At 63.5% G+C, this 20,481-nt stretch overlaps 6 pseudogenes; all 6 read left to right on the top strand.

Annotated features, from left to right (window-relative positions):
- The first annotated feature begins 1,677 nt into the window (after positions 1–1,677).
- LOC142862812 (uncharacterized) lies at positions 1,678–1,796 on the top strand (annotated as a pseudogene).
- Positions 1,797–5,188: 3,392 nt separating this feature from the next.
- Positions 5,189–5,307, top strand: LOC142862811 (uncharacterized; annotated as a pseudogene).
- Positions 5,308–8,704: 3,397 nt separating this feature from the next.
- LOC142862905 (uncharacterized) lies at positions 8,705–8,823 on the top strand (annotated as a pseudogene).
- Positions 8,824–12,220: 3,397 nt separating this feature from the next.
- LOC142862810 (uncharacterized) lies at positions 12,221–12,339 on the top strand (annotated as a pseudogene).
- Positions 12,340–15,736: 3,397 nt separating this feature from the next.
- Positions 15,737–15,855, top strand: LOC142862809 (uncharacterized; annotated as a pseudogene).
- Positions 15,856–19,276: 3,421 nt separating this feature from the next.
- Positions 19,277–19,395, top strand: LOC142862808 (uncharacterized; annotated as a pseudogene).
- The last annotated feature ends 1,086 nt before the right edge of the window (positions 19,396–20,481 follow it).

Below are 20,481 nucleotides of genomic sequence, written 5' to 3'. Positions count from 1 at the left end.
TCTCTGAGCCCTGCTCCATGTCGGGGAGAGGAGGAGGAGCAGGAGGAGGAGGAGGAGGAGGAGGAGGTGGCAGGGGCCGTGACCTACAGTCGTGTTCCCGGGGTGGCACGGCATGTGGCTTCTTCCACAGGCTGCTTGGCCTGGGCTCCCTGCACCTGGGCCTTTGGAGGACTGGCCCTGTTCTTGCCGACACTTCCTGCAGGGACCCAGAGCTGGGAGGTTGCATCTCCCAGACCTGCGTCGGGCAGAGCCCCAGCGGGCCATGCCCACAACCTCTCTCAGCACGGGTCCCCCAGAAGGCTTCTTTGGGACCAGGATTCTCTTGCGGGTGACTGTTTAAGGTCTGGCCCCTGGGTGGAGGGGCACCAGGAGTAGAGGAGCAGGAAGGGGAAGGGGGTGGCCAGGCGAGGGGACACTTTGAGGCCAAGTCCAAGCTTCAGCCTGATCCTCCTGGGAACCCCGGGGTGTACATCACACCTCCTGGTTGTCCTGCTCTGAGACCGGGACCCGGGCTTCGCATTTTCACAGCAGCCAGTCGTGGGCTGAGGACACCTGGGGCGTTGGGAACTCCCTGGCTTCTCCTTGGTTTAACATCTGAGCTGCTTGTGAATCGAGCCGCCACACACGCCCGAGTGCAGGTGTCTTCTGCACAGACTGTGGGCCTCGCTCTTCTGAATGCCGCTAGCTCGCCACCCACCCACGGGTGAACCTGGTCAGGGTACTTTCTCTAATGAGCAGACTCTGACCCCGGCGGGCTACCGGTGTTTTCATTTGCTCCTTTCTTTCTTCCATTTCGGGAAAGGCTTCCTTACTGGGTTTGGAAATCTCCTGTGCCTTTCCTCGCCTATTCTGTCAGCTTTAAATTTCTCTTTCAGTTGCCACCCTCACAGATGTATTAGGAAACTCTTTTCGGTGCATTCATTAGTGAAATGACCCAGATGAAGCTCGAATCCAATAGCTAATCGCCGATTTTTAGCAAGTCCACACCCCGGGGTGGTTGGGGTCCAATCCACCCCGGGCCAGGCCCAGGCCCCTTGGACCGGGCCAGAGAAGGACACAGAGCAGGGTCCGGCCCCCACGGTAGCGGTGCCCGCAGTTCTCCAAGGGCTTGGGGGTTTTCCAGAGGGAGGAGACAGAGGGGATTGATTTCTTCAGAGCCCCCCAAACCACCCCACCCCACCCCACCCCACCCCACCCCACCCCACCCATGGGACACATCCCGAGAGACGCCCCTACACTCGCTCCCCTCCCCCATGCGCTGTGCCCCAGCCCTGGCCCTGGGGAATAGGCGGCAGCCCACGCACAGGGCGGGGGGCACAGCTGAAAGGGTTTGTGGGGGAGGGCGGCCCCTGGCTGGGGGCAAAGGTCGAGCGCCCCGCGCGCGCGCGCGCGCGCGCGTGCGCAGTCAGCAGCGGCGGCGCGCTGGGGGTGGGGGGCGGGTAGGTGAAGGAGGCGAGGCGAGGAGAGGAGGGGGGCTGGAAGGTCTCCACCTTGGCGGGTCCACCCGTGGAGGCCCATCTCGCGCGCGCGCGCACGCGTGTGTGTGTGTGTGTGTGTGGACAGCCCCCCACGCCGCCCCGCCCCTCTCCCCAGTCCCGCGGAGCCCGCCGGACCCGGCCGGCGAGGGGAAGCGCAGAGAGGCTCGGCTTCTTGAGCGGGGCAGGGGCGCCCTCCACCGTCTCCGGCCAAGCCGGCCTGAACGCGCCCGGTCTCGTCTGATCTCCGAAGCTAAGCAGGGTCGGGCCTGGTTAGTACTTGGATGGGAGACCGCCCGGGAATACCGGGTGCCGTAGGCTTTTGTTTTTTTTGTTTTTTGCCTCTTGTTCTGTCCCCTTTCTGGGAGCGCGGCGGCGGTCCGGGGGATCACCCCCACCCTCAGCGCCCGTCGCGGTGCCTGGCGCCCCAGCCCGCACCGTGGGGCCTCCTCTTGTCCCGAGCCGTGACACCGCCGCCACGCGGCAGCATGCGTGGCATCTGGACTGTCAGGTGTCAGACCAAAGGTCTGGTCTGTGGGAACCGACACGCTGGAGGAAACCTTGAGAGGCTGAGAGGGGAGGGAGTTCCAGGAGAATTCCAGGACGTCATTTTGAGCGAGTATGTGACCAGAACTCGTCCCGTTGCTTTTGGGGTTCTACGGGCTACACGTAGGAATCTTTGGTGGTGGCACTGGATGTTGGGGGATCCGGAGTCACACGCAGACCTGCTCCACAGGCCTCATTTTACTTTTCTTTTCGGATTCATTTTCTGAAAAGGTGTCTCTTATCTCTATGATTACATTTCCTTTTCTCTCTCTCTCCGAGCAGATCATGGGAGTCCACGTATTGAGGTGACATGTATTGCCCGTGCCCCCCTCCCCCCCGTTTTCTGATTCATTTATTTCTCATTTTCTCCCAGCGTATGGTGGGGGTACCAATGTTAAGGTCAGCTGCATCGCCCTGTCCCCGCCTCCCCCCTCGGGTCAGAGCTTCAAGTGCGCCCATGCCCCGGTTGGTGCGCACCCACCCCATTCCTAATGGATGTGCACGCCCATCCCCTCCCCACGCCCGCCCGACACCCACCCGATGAAGGCGATTCCTCTGTGTCCACTTAGGTGTCCATCGGTTCCTACCAATCTGCCGGCGAGCGCGCGCACGTGGCGCTCTTGTGTCCGTTCTTGGGACACTTGGCTTACTGGAACGGGTTCCAGCTCTGGCCGGGAGAACACGAGAGGTGCCCTCTCACCGCTGTTCCTCATAGCTGAACGGCACTCCGTGGTGTCCACGCGCCACATTTCATTAATGCACCCGTGGATCGATGGGCACTCGGGGCGCTTCCACATCTTTGCGATTGTGAATGGCGCCCTAACTGTAACCCTGACCCCTACCCAGCCCAGTCTCCTCTGCCCCAGCCTGAGGCGCTCCTCCCCCGCCAGGCCCGTCACTGTCCTGGTCCCCTGCCTGACCGGCTCCTTCCCGCCCGGCCTGTCACCGTCCTCTGCCCCTGCGTGACACGCTCCTCCCCGCCCGGCCCATCACCTTGGCCCCTGCCTGACTCGCTCCTCCCCACCTCGGGCTCCTCCGTCGCCTGGGCCTTCCAAGGGCTTGGTGTGGACGCTGCTTCCAGGAAGCCCTCCAGGAACCCGGCAGCAGGGCGGCCGCAGCAGTCTCGCGCGGGGCACGTGCCCCCACTGTGCCGCGGGGGCCCAGCCTGGTGTCTTCTCTGAGGCCCTGCGGCTGCCGCTCCCCGCGAGGGGAGAGCCGTGGAGGTGGGGACCGCCTCCTGGTGGGGACGTACACCCAGCTCTCCGCCGCGTCGGATTCCGGGGCTCTCTGTCCTGCCTGCCCGGAGGCCCAGCTGGCCTGCGGGTCCTTAGAGTGGCAGAAACGTCCTCAAGCTGATATTGCCAGTCAGGTGGGTGTCTGCACTTTTGTGCCGGGCACCCCGGGGAGGCCCAGGGGCTGGCTGGACAACGCGGCCTGCTGGGGGTCGGGGGTGCGCTTTGGAGGAGCAACCGATGCCCTTTGGACTTTGCTAGCAGCGTCTGAGGTGTCTCTGAGCCCTGCTCCATGTCGGGGAGAGGAGGAGGAGCAGGAGGAGGAGGAGGAGGAGGAGGAGGTGGCAGGGGCCGTGACCTACAGTCGTGTTCCCGGGGTGGCACGGCATGTGGCTTCTTCCACAGGCTGCTTGGCCTGGGCTCCCTGCACCTGGGCCTTTGGAGGACTGGCCCTGTTCTTGCCGACACTTCCTGCAGGGACCCAGAGCTGGGAGGTTGCATCTCCCAGACCTGGGTCGGGCAGAGCCCCAGCGGGCCATGCCCACAACCTCTCTCAGCACGGGTCCCCCAGAAGGCTTCTTTGGGACCAGGATTCTCTTGCGGGTGACTGTTTAAGGTCTGGCCCCTGGGTGGAGGGGCACCAGGAGTAGAGGAGCAGGAAGGGGAAGGGGGTGGCCAGGCGAGGGGACACTTTGAGGCCAAGTCCAAGCTTCAGCCTGATCCTCCTGGGAACCCCGGGGTGTACATCACACCTCCTGGTTGTCCTGCTCTGAGACCGGGACCCGGGCTTCGCATTTTCACAGCAGCCAGTCGTGGGCTGAGGACACCTGGGGCGTTGGGAACTCCCTGGCTTCTCCTTGGTTTAACATCTGAGCTGCTTGTGAATCGAGCCGCCACACACGCCCGAGTGCAGGTGTCTTCTGCACAGACTGTGGGCCTCGCTCTTCTGAATGCCGCTAGCTCGCCACCCACCCACGGGTGAACCTGGTCAGGGTACTTTCTCTAATGAGCAGACTCTGACCCCGGCGGGCTACCGGTGTTTTCATTTGCTCCTTTCTTTCTTCCATTTCGGGAAAGGCTTCCTTACTGGGTTTGGAAATCTCCTGTGCCTTTCCTCGCCTATTCTGTCAGCTTTAAATTTCTCTTTCAGTTGCCACCCTCACAGATGTATTAGGAAACTCTTTTCGGTGCATTCATTAGTGAAATGACCCAGATGAAGCTCGAATCCAATAGCTAATCGCCGATTTTTAGCAAGTCCACACCCCGGGGTGGTTGGGGTCCAATCCACCCCGGGCCAGGCCCAGGCCCCTTGGACCGGGCCAGAGAAGGACACAGAGCAGGGTCCGGCCCCCACGGTAGCGGTGCCCGCAGTTCTCCAAGGGCTTGGGGGTTTTCCAGAGGGAGGAGACAGAGGGGATTGATTTCTTCAGAGCCCCCCAAACCACCCCACCCCACCCCACCCCACCCCACCCCACCCATGGGACACATCCCGAGAGACGCCCCTACACTCGCTCCCCTCCCCCATGCGCTGTGCCCCAGCCCTGGCCCTGGGGAATAGGCGGCAGCCCACGCACAGGGCGGGGGGCACAGCTGAAAGGGTTTGTGGGGGAGGGCGGCCCCTGGCTGGGGGCAAAGGTCGAGCGCCCCGCGCGCGCGTGCGCAGTCAGCAGCGGCGGCGCGCTGGGGGTGGGGGGCGGGTAGGTGAAGGAGGCGAGGCGAGGAGAGGAGGGGGGCTGGAAGGTCTCCACCTTGGCGGGTCCACCCGTGGAGGCCCATCTCGCGCGCGCGCGCACGCGTGTGTGTGTGTGTGTGTGTGGACAGCCCCCCACGCCGCCCCGCCCCTCTCCCCAGTCCCGCGGAGCCCGCCGGACCCGGCCGGCGAGGGGAAGCGCAGAGAGGCTCGGCTTCTTGAGCGGGGCAGGGGCGCCCTCCACCGTCTCCGGCCAAGCCGGCCTGAACGCGCCCGGTCTCGTCTGATCTCCGAAGCTAAGCAGGGTCGGGCCTGGTTAGTACTTGGATGGGAGACCGCCCGGGAATACCGGGTGCCGTAGGCTTTTGTTTTTTTTGTTTTTTGCCTCTTGTTCTGTCCCCTTTCTGGGAGCGCGGCGGCGGTCCGGGGGATCACCCCCACCCTCAGCGCCCGTCGCGGTGCCTGGCGCCCCAGCCCGCACCGTGGGGCCTCCTCTTGTCCCGAGCCGTGACACCGCCGCCACGCGGCAGCATGCGTGGCATCTGGACTGTCAGGTGTCAGACCAAAGGTCTGGTCTGTGGGAACCGACACGCTGGAGGAAACCTTGAGAGGCTGAGAGGGGAGGGAGTTCCAGGAGAATTCCAGGACGTCATTTTGAGCGAGTATGTGACCAGAACTCGTCCCGTTGCTTTTGGGGTTCTACGGGCTACACGTAGGAATCTTTGGTGGTGGCACTGGATGTTGGGGGATCCGGAGTCACACGCAGACCTGCTCCACAGGCCTCATTTTACTTTTCTTTTCGGATTCATTTTCTGAAAAGGTGTCTCTTATCTCTATGATTACATTTCCTTTTCTCTCTCTCTCCGAGCAGATCATGGGAGTCCACGTATTGAGGTGACATGTATTGCCCGTGCCCCCCTCCCCCCCGTTTTCTGATTCATTTATTTCTCATTTTCTCCCAGCGTATGGTGGGGGTACCAATGTTAAGGTCAGCTGCATCGCCCTGTCCCCGCCTCCCCCCTCGGGTCAGAGCTTCAAGTGCGCCCATGCCCCGGTTGGTGCGCACCCACCCCATTCCTAATGGATGTGCACGCCCATCCCCTCCCCACGCCCGCCCGACACCCACCCGATGAAGGCGATTCCTCTGTGTCCACTTAGGTGTCCATCGGTTCCTACCAATCTGCCGGCGAGCGCGCGCACGTGGCGCTCTTGTGTCCGTTCTTGGGACACTTGGCTTACTGGAACGGGTTCCAGCTCTGGCCGGGAGAACACGAGAGGTGCCCTCTCACCGCTGTTCCTCATAGCTGAACGGCACTCCGTGGTGTCCACGCGCCACATTTCATTAATGCACCCGTGGATCGATGGGCACTCGGGGCGCTTCCACATCTTTGCGATTGTGAATGGCGCCCTAACTGTAACCCTGACCCCTACCCAGCCCAGTCTCCTCTGCCCCAGCCTGAGGCGCTCCTCCCCCGCCAGGCCCGTCACTGTCCTGGTCCCCTGCCTGACCGGCTCCTTCCCGCCCGGCCTGTCACCGTCCTCTGCCCCTGCGTGACACGCTCCTCCCCGCCCGGCCCATCACCTTGGCCCCTGCCTGACTCGCTCCTCCCCACCTCGGGCTCCTCCGTCGCCTGGGCCTTCCAAGGGCTTGGTGTGGACGCTGCTTCCAGGAAGCCCTCCAGGAACCCGGCAGCAGGGCGGCCGCAGCAGTCTCGCGCGGGGCACGTGCCCCCACTGTGCCGCGGGGGCCCAGCCTGGTGTCTTCTCTGAGGCCCTGCGGCTGCCGCTCCCCGCGAGGGGAGAGCCGTGGAGGTGGGGACCGCCTCCTGGTGGGGACGTACACCCAGCTCTCCGCCGCGTCGGATTCCGGGGCTCTCTGTCCTGCCTGCCCGGAGGCCCAGCTGGCCTGCGGGTCCTTAGAGTGGCAGAAACGTCCTCAAGCTGATATTGCCAGTCAGGTGGGTGTCTGCACTTTTGTGCCGGGCACCCCGGGGAGGCCCAGGGGCTGGCTGGACAACGCGGCCTGCTGGGGGTCGGGGGTGCGCTTTGGAGGAGCAACCGATGCCCTTTGGACTTTGCTAGCAGCGTCTGAGGTGTCTCTGAGCCCTGCTCCATGTCGGGGAGAGGAGGAGGAGCAGGAGGAGGAGGAGGAGGAGGAGGAGGTGGCAGGGGCCGTGACCTACAGTCGTGTTCCCGGGGTGGCACGGCATGTGGCTTCTTCCACAGGCTGCTTGGCCTGGGCTCCCTGCACCTGGGCCTTTGGAGGACTGGCCCTGTTCTTGCCGACACTTCCTGCAGGGACCCAGAGCTGGGAGGTTGCATCTCCCAGACCTGGGTCGGGCAGAGCCCCAGCGGGCCATGCCCACAACCTCTCTCAGCACGGGTCCCCCAGAAGGCTTCTTTGGGACCAGGATTCTCTTGCGGGTGACTGTTTAAGGTCTGGCCCCTGGGTGGAGGGGCACCAGGAGTAGAGGAGCAGGAAGGGGAAGGGGGTGGCCAGGCGAGGGGACACTTTGAGGCCAAGTCCAAGCTTCAGCCTGATCCTCCTGGGAACCCCGGGGTGTACATCACACCTCCTGGTTGTCCTGCTCTGAGACCGGGACCCGGGCTTCGCATTTTCACAGCAGCCAGTCGTGGTCTGAGGACACCTGGGGCGTTGGGAACTCCCTGGCTTCTCCTTGGTTTAACATCTGAGCTGCTTGTGAATCGTGCCGCCACACACGCCCGAGTGCAGGTGTCTTCTGCACAGACTGCGGGCCTCGCTCTTCTGAATGCCGCTAGCTCGCCACCCACCCACGGGTGAACCTGGTCAGGGTACTTTCTCTAAGGAGCAGACTCTGACCCCGGCGGGCTACCGGTGTTTTCATTTGCTCCTTTCTTTCTTCCATTTCGGGAAAGGCTTCCTTACTGGGTTTGGAAATCTCCTGTGCCTTTCCTCGCCTATTCTGTCAGCTTTAAATTTCTCTTTCAGTTGCCACCCTCACAGATGTATTAGGAAACTCTTTTCGGAGCATTCATTAGTGAAATGACCCAGATGAAGCTCGAATCCAATAGCTCATCGCCGATTTTTAGCAAGTCCACACCCCGGGGTGGTTGGGGTCCAATCCACCCCGGGCCAGGCCCAGGCCCCTTGGACCGGGCCAGAGAAGGACACAGAGCAGGGTCCGGCCCCCACGGTAGCGGTGCCCGCAGTTCTCCAAGGGCTTGGGGGTTTTCCAGAGGGAGGAGACAGAGGGGATTGATTTCTTCAGAGCCCCCCAAACCACCCCACCCCACCCCACCCCACCCCACCCCACCCCACCCATGGGACACATCCCGAGAGACGCCCCTACACTCGCTCCCCTCCCCCATGCGCTGTGCCCCAGCCCTGGCCCTGGGGAATAGGCGGCAGCCCACGCACAGGGCGGGGGGCACAGCTGAAAGGGTTTGTGGGGGAGGGCGGCCCCTGGCTGGGGGCAAAGGTCGAGCGCCCCGCGCGCGCGTGCGCAGTCAGCAGCGGCGGCGCGCTGGGGGTGGGGGGCGGGTAGGTGAAGGAGGCGAGGCGAGGAGAGGAGGGGGGCTGGAAGGTCTCCACCTTGGCGGGTCCACCCGTGGAGGCCCATCTCGCGCGCGCGCGCACGCGTGTGTGTGTGTGTGTGTGTGGACAGCCCCCCACGCCGCCCCGCCCCTCTCCCCAGTCCCGCGGAGCCCGCCGGACCCGGCCGGCGAGGGGAAGCGCAGAGAGGCTCGGCTTCTTGAGCGGGGCAGGGGCGCCCTCCACCGTCTCCGGCCAAGCCGGCCTGAACGCGCCCGGTCTCGTCTGATCTCCGAAGCTAAGCAGGGTGGGGCCTGGTTAGTACTTGGATGGGAGCCCGCCCGGGAATACCGGGTGCCGTAGGCTTTTGTTTTTTTTGTTTTTTGCCTCTTGTTCTGTCCCCTTTCTGGGAGCGCGGCGGCGGTCCGGGGGATCACCCCCACCCTCAGCGCCCGTCGCGGTGCCTGGCGCCCCAGCCCGCACCGTGGGGCCTCCTCTTGTCCCGAGCCGTGACACCGCCGCCACGCGGCAGCATGCGTGGCATCTGGACTGTCAGGTGTCAGACCAAAGGTCTGGTCTGTGGGAACCGACACGCTGGAGGAAACCTTGAGAGGCTGAGAGGGGAGGGAGTTCCAGGAGAATTCCAGGACGTCATTTTGAGCGAGTATGTGACCAGAACTCGTCCCGTTGCTTTTGGGGTTCTACGGGCTACACGTAGGAATCTTTGGTGGTGGCACTGGATGTTGGGGGATCCGGAGTCACACGCAGACCTGCTCCACAGGCCTCATTTTACTTTTCTTTTCGGATTCATTTTCTGAAAAGGTGTCTCTTATCTCTATGATTACATTTCCTTTTCTCTCTCTCTCCGAGCAGATCATGGGAGTCCACGTATTGAGGTGACATGTATTGCCCGTGCCCCCCTCCCCCCCGTTTTCTGATTCATTTATTTCTCATTTTCTCCCAGCGTATGGTGGGGGTACCAATGTTAAGGTCAGCTGCATCGCCCTGTCCCCGCCTCCCCCCTCGGGTCAGAGCTTCAAGTGCGCCCATGCCCCGGTTGGTGCGCACCCACCCCATTCCTAATGGATGTGCACGCCCATCCCCTCCCCACGCCCGCCCGACACCCACCCGATGAAGGCGATTCCTCTGTGTCCACTTAGGTGTCCATCGGTTCCTACCAATCTGCCGGCGAGCGCGCGCACGTGGCGCTCTTGTGTCCGTTCTTGGGACACTTGGCTTACTGGAACGGGTTCCAGCTCTGGCCGGGAGAACACGAGAGGTGCCCTCTCACCGCTGTTCCTCATAGCTGAACGGCACTCCGTGGTGTCCACGCGCCACATTTCATTAATGCACCCGTGGATCGATGGGCACTCGGGGCGCTTCCACATCTTTGCGATTGTGAATGGCGCCCTAACTGTAACCCTGACCCCTACCCAGCCCAGTCTCCTCTGCCCCAGCCTGAGGCGCTCCTCCCCCGCCAGGCCCGTCACTGTCCTGGTCCCCTGCCTGACCGGCTCCTTCCCGCCCGGCCTGTCACCGTCCTCTGCCCCTGCGTGACACGCTCCTCCCCGCCCGGCCCATCACCTTGGCCCCTGCCTGACTCGCTCCTCCCCACCTCGGGCTCCTCCGTCGCCTGGGCCTTCCAAGGGCTTGGTGTGGACGCTGCTTCCAGGAAGCCCTCCAGGAACCCGGCAGCAGGGCGGCCGCAGCAGTCTCGCGCGGGGCACGTGCCCCCACTGTGCCGCGGGGGCCCAGCCTGGTGTCTTCTCTGAGGCCCTGCGGCTGCCGCTCCCCGCGAGGGGAGAGCCGTGGAGGTGGGGACCGCCTCCTGGTGGGGACGTACACCCAGCTCTCCGCCGCGTCGGATTCCGGGGCTCTCTGTCCTGCCTGCCCGGAGGCCCAGCTGGCCTGCGGGTCCTTAGAGTGGCAGAAACGTCCTCAAGCTGATATTGCCAGTCAGGTGGGTGTCTGCACTTTTGTGCCGGGCACCCCGGGGAGGCCCAGGGGCTGGCTGGACAACGCGGCCTGCTGGGGGTCGGGGGTGCGCTTTGGAGGAGCAACCGATGCCCTTTGGACTTTGCTAGCAGCGTCTGAGGTGTCTCTGAGCCCTGCTCCATGTCGGGGAGAGGAGGAGGAGCAGGAGGAGGAGGAGGAGGAGGAGGAGGTGGCAGGGGCCGTGACCTACAGTCGTGTTCCCGGGGTGGCACGGCATGTGGCTTCTTCCACAGGCTGCTTGGCCTGGGCTCCCTGCACCTGGGCCTTTGGAGGACTGGCCCTGTTCTTGCCGACACTTCCTGCAGGGACCCAGAGCTGGGAGGTTGCATCTCCCAGACCTGGGTCGGGCAGAGCCCCAGCGGGCCATGCCCACAACCTCTCTCAGCACGGGTCCCCCAGAAGGCTTCTTTGGGACCAGGATTCTCTTGCGGGTGACTGTTTAAGGTCTGGCCCCTGGGTGGAGGGGCACCAGGAGTAGAGGAGCAGGAAGGGGAAGGGGGTGGCCAGGCGAGGGGACACTTTGAGGCCAAGTCCAAGCTTCAGCCTGATCCTCCTGGGAACCCCGGGGTGTACATCACACCTCCTGGTTGTCCTGCTCTGAGACCGGGACCCGGGCTTCGCATTTTCACAGCAGCCAGTCGTGGGCTGAGGACACCTGGGGCGTTGGGAACTCCCTGGCTTCTCCTTGGTTTAACATCTGAGCTGCTTGTGAATCGTGCCGCCACACACGCCCGAGTGCAGGTGTCTTCTGCACAGACTGCGGGCCTCGCTCTTCTGAATGCCGCTAGCTCGCCACCCACCCACGGGTGAACCTGGTCAGGGTACTTTCTCTAAGGAGCAGACTCTGACCCCGGCGGGCTACCGGTGTTTTCATTTGCTCCTTTCTTTCTTCCATTTCGGGAAAGGCTTCCTTACTGGGTTTGGAAATCTCCTGTGCCTTTCCTCGCCTATTCTGTCAGCTTTAAATTTCTCTTTCAGTTGCCACCCTCACAGATGTATTAGGAAACTCTTTTCGGAGCATTCATTAGTGAAATGACCCAGATGAAGCTCGAATCCAATAGCTCATCGCCGATTTTTAGCAAGTCCACACCCCGGGGTGGTTGGGGTCCAATCCACCCCGGGCCAGGCCCAGGCCCCTTGGACCGGGCCAGAGAAGGACACAGAGCAGGGTCCGGCCCCCACGGTAGCGGTGCCCGCAGTTCTCCAAGGGCTTGGGGGTTTTCCAGAGGGAGGAGACAGAGGGGATTGATTTCTTCAGAGCCCCCCAAACCACCCCACCCCACCCCACCCCACCCCACCCCACCCCACCCATGGGACACATCCCGAGAGACGCCCCTACACTCGCTCCCCTCCCCCATGCGCTGTGCCCCAGCCCTGGCCCTGGGGAATAGGCGGCAGCCCACGCACAGGGCGGGGGGCACAGCTGAAAGGGTTTGTGGGGGAGGGCGGCCCCTGGCTGGGGGCAAAGGTCGAGCGCCCCGCGCGCGCGTGCGCAGTCAGCAGCGGCGGCGCGCTGGGGGTGGGGGGCGGGTAGGTGAAGGAGGCGAGGCGAGGAGAGGAGGGGGGCTGGAAGGTCTCCACCTTGGCGGGTCCACCCGTGGAGGCCCATCTCGCGCGCGCGCGCACGCGTGTGTGTGTGTGTGTGTGTGGACAGCCCCCCACGCCGCCCCGCCCCTCTCCCCAGTCCCGCGGAGCCCGCCGGACCCGGCCGGCGAGGGGAAGCGCAGAGAGGCTCGGCTTCTTGAGCGGGGCAGGGGCGCCCTCCACCGTCTCCGGCCAAGCCGGCCTGAACGCGCCCGGTCTCGTCTGATCTCCGAAGCTAAGCAGGGTCGGGCCTGGTTAGTACTTGGATGGGAGACCGCCCGGGAATACCGGGTGCCGTAGGCTTTTGTTTTTTTTGTTTTTTGCCTCTTGTTCTGTCCCCTTTCTGGGAGCGCGGCGGCGGTCCGGGGGATCACCCCCACCCTCAGCGCCCGTCGCGGTGCCTGGCGCCCCAGCCCGCACCGTGGGGCCTCCTCTTGTCCCGAGCCGTGACACCGCCGCCACGCGGCAGCATGCGTGGCATCTGGACTGTCAGGTGTCAGACCAAAGGTCTGGTCTGTGGGAACCGACACGCTGGAGGAAACCTTGAGAGGCTGAGAGGGGAGGGAGTTCCAGGAGAATTCCAGGACGTCATTTTGAGCGAGTATGTGACCAGAACTCGTCCCGTTGCTTTTGGGGTTCTACGGGCTACACGTAGGAATCTTTGGTGGTGGCACTGGATGTTGGGGGATCCGGAGTCACACGCAGACCTGCTCCACAGGCCTCATTTTACTTTTCTTTTCGGATTCATTTTCTGAAAAGGTGTCTCTTATCTCTATGATTACATTTCCTTTTCTCTCTCTCTCCGAGCAGATCATGGGAGTCCACGTATTGAGGTGACATGTATTGCCCGTGCCCCCCTCCCCCCCGTTTTCTGATTCATTTATTTCTCATTTTCTCCCAGCGTATGGTGGGGGTACCAATGTTAAGGTCAGCTGCATCGCCCTGTCCCCGCCTCCCCCCTCGGGTCAGAGCTTCAAGTGCGCCCATGCCCCGGTTGGTGCGCACCCACCCCATTCCTAATGGATGTGCACGCCCATCCCCTCCCCACGCCCGCCCGACACCCACCCGATGAAGGCGATTCCTCTGTGTCCACTTAGGTGTCCATCGGTTCCTACCAATCTGCCGGCGAGCGCGCGCACGTGGCGCTCTTGTGTCCGTTCTTGGGACACTTGGCTTACTGGAACGGGTTCCAGCTCTGGCCGGGAGAACACGAGAGGTGCCCTCTCACCGCTGTTCCTCATAGCTGAACGGCACTCCGTGGTGTCCACGCGCCACATTTCATTAATGCACCCGTGGATCGATGGGCACTCGGGGCGCTTCCACATCTTTGCGATTGTGAATGGCGCCCTAACTGTAACCCTGACCCCTACCCAGCCCAGTCTCCTCTGCCCCAGCCTGAGGCGCTCCTCCCCCGCCAGGCCCGTCACTGTCCTGGTCCCCTGCCTGACCGGCTCCTTCCCGCCCGGCCTGTCACCGTCCTCTGCCCCTGCGTGACACGCTCCTCCCCGCCCGGCCCATCACCTTGGCCCCTGCCTGACTCGCTCCTCCCCACCTCGGGCTCCTCCGTCGCCTGGGCCTTCCAAGGGCTTGGTGTGGACGCTGCTTCCAGGAAGCCCTCCAGGAACCCGGCAGCAGGGCGGCCGCAGCAGTCTCGCGCGGGGCACGTGCCCCCACTGTGCCGCGGGGGCCCAGCCTGGTGTCTTCTCTGAGGCCCTGCGGCTGCCGCTCCCCGCGAGGGGAGAGCCGTGGAGGTGGGGACCGCCTCCTGGTGGGGACGTACACCCAGCTCTCCGCCGCGTCGGATTCCGGGGCTCTCTGTCCTGCCTGCCCGGAGGCCCAGCTGGCCTGCGGGTCCTTAGAGTGGCAGAAACGTCCTCAAGCTGATATTGCCAGTCAGGTGGGTGTCTGCACTTTTGTGCCGGGCACCCCGGGGAGGCCCAGGGGCTGGCTGGACAACGCGGCCTGCTGGGGGTCGGGGGTGCGCTTTGGAGGAGCAACCGATGCCCTTTGGACTTTGCTAGCAGCGTCTGAGGTGTCTCTGAGCCCTGCTCCATGTCGGGGAGAGGAGGAGGAGCAGGAGGAGGAGGAGGAGGAGGAGGAGGTGGCAGGGGCCGTGACCTACAGTCGTGTTCCCGGGGTGGCACGGCATGTGGCTTCTTCCACAGGCTGCTTGGCCTGGGCTCCCTGCACCTGGGCCTTTGGAGGACTGGCCCTGTTCTTGCCGACACTTCCTGCAGGGACCCAGAGCTGGGAGGTTGCATCTCCCAGACCTGGGTCGGGCAGAGCCCCAGCGGGCCATGCCCACAACCTCTCTCAGCACGGGTCCCCCAGAAGGCTTCTTTGGGACCAGGATTCTCTTGCGGGTGACTGTTTAAGGTCTGGCCCCTGGGTGGAGGGGCACCAGGAGTAGAGGAGCAGGAAGGGGAAGGGGGTGGCCAGGCGAGGGGACACTTTGAGGCCAAGTCCAAGCTTCAGCCTGATCCTCCTGGGAACCCCGGGGTGTACATCACACCTCCTGGTTGTCCTGCTCTGAGACCGGGACCCGGGCTTCGCATTTTCACAGCAGCCAGTCGTGGGCTGAGGACACCTGGGGCGTTGGGAACTCCCTGGCTTCTCCTTGGTTTAACATCTGAGCTGCTTGTGAATCGTGCCGCCACACACGCCCGAGTGCAGGTGTCTTCTGCACAGACTGCGGGCCTCGCTCTTCTGAATGCCGCTAGCTCGCCACCCACCCACGGGTGAACCTGGTCAGGGTACTTTCTCTAAGGAGCAGACTCTGACCCCGGCGGGCTACCGGTGTTTTCATTTGCTCCTTTCTTTCTTCCATTTCGGGAAAGGCTTCCTTACTGGGTTTGGAAATCTCCTGTGCCTTTCCTCGCCTATTCTGTCAGCTTTAAATTTCTCTTTCAGTTGCCACCCTCACAGATGTATTAGGAAACTCTTTTCGGAGCATTCATTAGTGAAATGACCCAGATGAAGCTCGAATCCAATAGCTCATCGCCGATTTTTAGCAAGTCCACACCCCGGGGTGGTTGGGGTCCAATCCACCCCGGGCCAGGCCCAGGCCCCTTGGACCGGGCCAGAGAAGGACACAGAGCAGGGTCCGGCCCCCACGGTAGCGGTGCCCGCAGTTCTCCAAGGGCTTGGGGGTTTTCCAGAGGGAGGAGACAGAGGGGATTGATTTCTTCAGAGCCCCCCAAACCACCCCACCCCACCCCACCCCACCCCACCCCACCCCACCCATGGGACACATCCCGAGAGACGCCCCTACACTCGCTCCCCTCCCCCATGCGCTGTGCCCCAGCCCTGGCCCTGGGGAATAGGCGGCAGCCCACGCACAGGGCGGGGGGCACAGCTGAAAGGGTTTGTGGGGGAGGGCGGCCCCTGGCTGGGGGCAAAGGTCGAGCGCCCCGCGCGCGCGTGCGCAGTCAGCAGCGGCGGCGCGCTGGGGGTGGGGGGCGGGTAGGTGAAGGAGGCGAGGCGAGGAGAGGAGGGGGGCTGGAAGGTCTCCACCTTGGCGGGTCCACCCGTGGAGGCCCATCTCGCGCGCGCGCGCACGCGTGTGTGTGTGTGTGTGTGTGGACAGCCCCCCACGCCGCCCCGCCCCTCTCCCCAGTCCCGCGGAGCCCGCCGGACCCGGCCGGCGAGGGGAAGCGCAGAGAGGCTCGGCTTCTTGAGCGGGGCAGGGGCGCCCTCCACCGTCTCCGGCCAAGCCGGCCTGAACGCGCCCGGTCTCGTCTGATCTCCGAAGCTAAGCAGGGTCGGGCCTGGTTAGTACTTGGATGGGAGACCGCCCGGGAATACCGGGTGCCGTAGGCTTTTGTTTTTTTTGTTTTTTGCCTCTTGTTCTGTCCCCTTTCTGGGAGCGCGGCGGCGGTCCGGGGGATCACCCCCACCCTCAGCGCCCGTCGCGGTGCCTGGCGCCCCAGCCCGCACCGTGGGGCCTCCTCTTGTCCCGAGCCGTGACACCGCCGCCACGCGGCAGCATGCGTGGCATCTGGACTGTCAGGTGTCAGACCAAAGGTCTGGTCTGTGGGAACCGACACGCTGGAGGAAACCTTGAGAGGCTGAGAGGGGAGGGAGTTCCAGGAGAATTCCAGGACGTCATTTTGAGCGAGTATGTGACCAGAACTCGTCCCGTTGCTTTTGGGGTTCTACGGGCTACACGTAGGAATCTTTGGTGGTGGCACTGGATGTTGGGGGATCCGGAGTCACACGCAGACCTGCTCCACAGGCCTCATTTTACTTTTCTTTTCGGATTCATTTTCTGAAAAGGTGTCTCTTATCTCTATGATTACATTTCCTTTTCTCTCTCTCTCCGAGCAGATCATGGGAGTCCACGTATTGAGGTGACATGTATTGCCCGTGCCCCCCTCCCCCCCGTTTTCTGATTCATTTATTTCTCATTTTCTCCCAGCGTATGGTGGGGGTACCAATGTTAAGGTCAGCTGCATCGCCCTGTCCCCGCCTCCCCCCTCGGGTCAGAGCTTCAAGTGCGCCCATGCCCCGGTTGGTGCGCACCCACCCCATTCCTAATGGATGTGCACGCCCATCCCCTCCCCACGCCCGCCCGACACCCACCCGATGAAGGCGATTCCTCTGTGTCCACTTAGGTGTCCATCGGTTCCTACCAATCTGCCGGCGAGCGCGCGCACGTGGCGCTCTTGTGTCCGTTCTTGGGACACTTGGCTTACTGGAACGGGTTCCAGCTCTGGCCGGGAGAACACGAGAGGTGCCCTCTCACCGCTGTTCCTCATAGCTGAACGGCACTCCGTGGTGTCCACGCGCCACATTTCATTAATGCACCCGTGGATCGATGGGCACTCGGGGCGCTTCCACATCTTTGCGATTGTGAATGGCGCCCTAACTGTAACCCTGACCCCTACCCAGCCCAGTCTCCTCTGCCCCAGCCTGAGGCGCTCCTCCCCCGCCAGGCCCGTCACTGTCCTGGTCCCCTGCCTGACCGGCTCCTTCCCGCCCGGCCTGTCACCGTCCTCTGCCCCTGCGTGACACGCTCCTCCCCGCCCGGCCCATCACCTTGGCCCCTGCCTGACTCGCTCCTCCCCACCTCGGGCTCCTCCGTCGCCTGGGCCTTCCAAGGGCTTGGTGTGGACGCTGCTTCCAGGAAGCCCTCCAGGAACCCGGCAGCAGGGCGGCCGCAGCAGTCTCGCGCGGGGCACGTGCCCCCACTGTGCCGCGGGGGCCCAGCCTGGTGTCTTCTCTGAGGCCCTGCGGCTGCCGCTCCCCGCGAGGGGAGAGCCGTGGAGGTGGGGACCGCCTCCTGGTGGGGACGTACACCCAGCTCTCCGCCGCGTCGGATTCCGGGGCTCTCTGTCCTGCCTGCCCGGAGGCCCAGCTGGCCTGCGGGTCCTTAGAGTGGCAGAAACGTCCTCAAGCTGATATTGCCAGTCAGGTGGGTGTCTGCACTTTTGTGCCGGGCACCCCGGGGAGGCCCAGGGGCTGGCTGGACAACGCGGCCTGCTGGGGGTCGGGGGTGCGCTTTGGAGGAGCAACCGATGCCCTTTGGACTTTGCTAGCAGCGTCTGAGGTGTCTCTGAGCCCTGCTCCATGTCGGGGAGAGGAGGAGGAGCAGGAGGAGGAGGAGGAGGAGGAGGAGGTGGCAGGGGCCGTGACCTACAGTCGTGTTCCCGGGGTGGCACGGCATGTGGCTTCTTCCACAGGCTGCTTGGCCTGGGCTCCCTGCACCTGGGCCTTTGGAGGACTGGCCCTGTTCTTGCCGACACTTCCTGCAGGGACCCAGAGCTGGGAGGTTGCATCTCCCAGACCTGGGTCGGGCAGAGCCCCAGCGGGCCATGCCCACAACCTCTCTCAGCACGGGTCCCCCAGAAGGCTTCTTTGGGACCAGGATTCTCTTGCGGGTGACTGTTTAAGGTCTGGCCCCTGGGTGGAGGGGCACCAGGAGTAGAGGAGCAGGAAGGGGAAGGGGGTGGCCAGGCGAGGGGACACTTTGAGGCCAAGTCCAAGCTTCAGCCTGATCCTCCTGGGAACCCCGGGGTGTACATCACACCTCCTGGTTGTCCTGCTCTGAGACCGGGACCCGGGCTTCGCATTTTCACAGCAGCCAGTCGTGGGCTGAGGACACCTGGGGCGTTGGGAACTCCCTGGCTTCTCCTTGGTTTAACATCTGAGCTGCTTGTGAATCGTGCCGCCACACACGCCCGAGTGCAGGTGTCTTCTGCACAGACTGCGGGCCTCGCTCTTCTGAATGCCGCTAGCTCGCCACCCACCCACGGGTGAACCTGGTCAGGGTACTTTCTCTAAGGAGCAGACTCTGACCCCGGCGGGCTACCGGTGTTTTCATTTGCTCCTTTCTTTCTTCCATTTCGGGAAAGGCTTCCTTACTGGGTTTGGAAATCTCCTGTGCCTTTCCTCGCCTATTCTGTCAGCTTTAAATTTCTCTTTCAGTTGCCACCCTCACAGATGTATTAGGAAACTCTTTTCGGAGCATTCATTAGTGAAATGACCCAGATGAAGCTCGAATCCAATAGCTCATCGCCGATTTTTAGCAAGTCCACACCCCGGGGTGGTTGGGGTCCAATCCACCCCGGGCCAGGCCCAGGCCCCTTGGACCGGGCCAGAGAAGGACACAGAGCAGGGTCCGGCCCCCACGGTAGCGGTGCCCGCAGTTCTCCAAGGGCTTGGGGGTTTTCCAGAGGGAGGAGACAGAGGGGATTGATTTCTTCAGAGCCCCCCAAACCACCCCACCCCACCCCACCCCACCCCACCCCACCCCACCCATGGGACACATCCCGAGAGACGCCCCTACACTCGCTCCCCTCCCCCATGCGCTGTGCCCCAGCCCTGGCCCTGGGGAATAGGCGGCAGCCCACGCACAGGGCGGGGGGCACAGCTGAAAGGGTTTGTGGGGGAGGGCGGCCCCTGGCTGGGGGCAAAGGTCGAGCGCCCCGCGCGCGCGTGCGCAGTCAGCAGCGGCGGCGCGCTGGGGGTGGGGGGCGGGTAGGTGAAGGAGGCGAGGCGAGGAGAGGAGGGGGGCTGGAAGGTCTCCACCTTGGCGGGTCCACCCGTGGAGGCCCATCTCGCGCGCGCGCGCACGCGTGTGTGTGTGTGTGTGTGTGTGTGTGTGTGTGTGTGTGTGTGTGTACAGCCCCCCACGCCGCCCCGCCCCTCTCCCCAGTCCCGCGGAGCCCGCCGGACCCGGCCGGCGAGGGGAAGCGCAGAGAGGCTCGGCTTCTTGAGCGGGGCAGGGGCGCCCTCCACCGTCTCCGGCCAAGCCGGCCTGAACGCGCCCGGTCTCGTCTGATCTCCGAAGCTAAGCAGGGTCGGGCCTGGTTAGTACTTGGATGGGAGACCGCCCGGGAATACCGGGTGCCGTAGGCTTTTGTTTTTTTTGTTTTTTGCCTCTTGTTCTGTCCCCTTTCTGGGAGCGCGGCGGCGGTCCGGGGGATCACCCCCACCCTCAGCGCCCGTCGCGGTGCCTGGCGCCCCAGCCCGCACCGTGGGGCCTCCTCTTGTCCCGAGCCGTGACACCGCCGCCACGCGGCAGCATGCGTGGCATCTGGACTGTCAGGTGTCAGACCAAAGGTCTGGTCTGTGGGAACCGACACGCTGGAGGAAACCTTGAGAGGCTGAGAGGGGAGGGAGTTCCAGGAGAATTCCAGGACGTCATTTTGAGCGAGTATGTGACCAGAACTCGTCCCGTTGCTTTTGGGGTTCTACGGGCTACACGTAGGAATCTTTGGTGGTGGCACTGGATGTTGGGGGATCCGGAGTCACACGCAGACCTGCTCCACAGGCCTCATTTTACTTTTCTTTTCGGATTCATTTTCTGAAAAGGTGTCTCTTATCTCTATGATTACATTTCCTTTTCTCTCTCTCTCCGAGCAGATCATGGGAGTCCACGTATTGAGGTGACATGTATTGCCCGTGCCCCCCTCCCCCCCGTTTTCTGATTCATTTATTTCTCATTTTCTCCCAGCGTATGGTGGGGGTACCAATGTTAAGGTCAGCTGCATCGCCCTGTCCCCGCCTCCCCCCTCGGGTCAGAGCTTCAAGTGCGCCCATGCCCCGGTTGGTGCGCACCCACCCCATTCCTAATGGATGTGCACGCCCATCCCCTCCCCACGCCCGCCCGACACCCACCCGATGAAGGCGATTCCTCTGTGTCCACTTAGGTGTCCATCGGTTCCTACCAATCTGCCGGCGAGCGCGCGCACGTGGCGCTCTTGTGTCCGTTCTTGGGACACTTGGCTTACTGGAACGGGTTCCAGCTCTGGCCGGGAGAACACGAGAGGTGCCCTCTCACCGCTGTTCCTCATAGCTGAACGGCACTCCGTGGTGTCCACGCGCCACATTTCATTAATGCACCCGTGGATCGATGGGCACTCGGGGCGCTTCCACATCTTTGCGATTGTGAATGGCGCCCTAACTGTAACCCTGACCCCTACCCAGCCCAGTCTCCTCTGC

The sequence above is a fragment of the Microcebus murinus genome, chromosome 20, assembly GCF_040939455.1.
Source record: "Microcebus murinus isolate Inina chromosome 20, M.murinus_Inina_mat1.0, whole genome shotgun sequence".
In the NCBI taxonomy this organism is placed as follows: domain Eukaryota; kingdom Metazoa; phylum Chordata; class Mammalia; order Primates; family Cheirogaleidae; genus Microcebus; species Microcebus murinus.
Note: the sequence above shows the minus strand (reverse complement) of the source record. Positions and strands in the feature narration are given on the sequence as shown.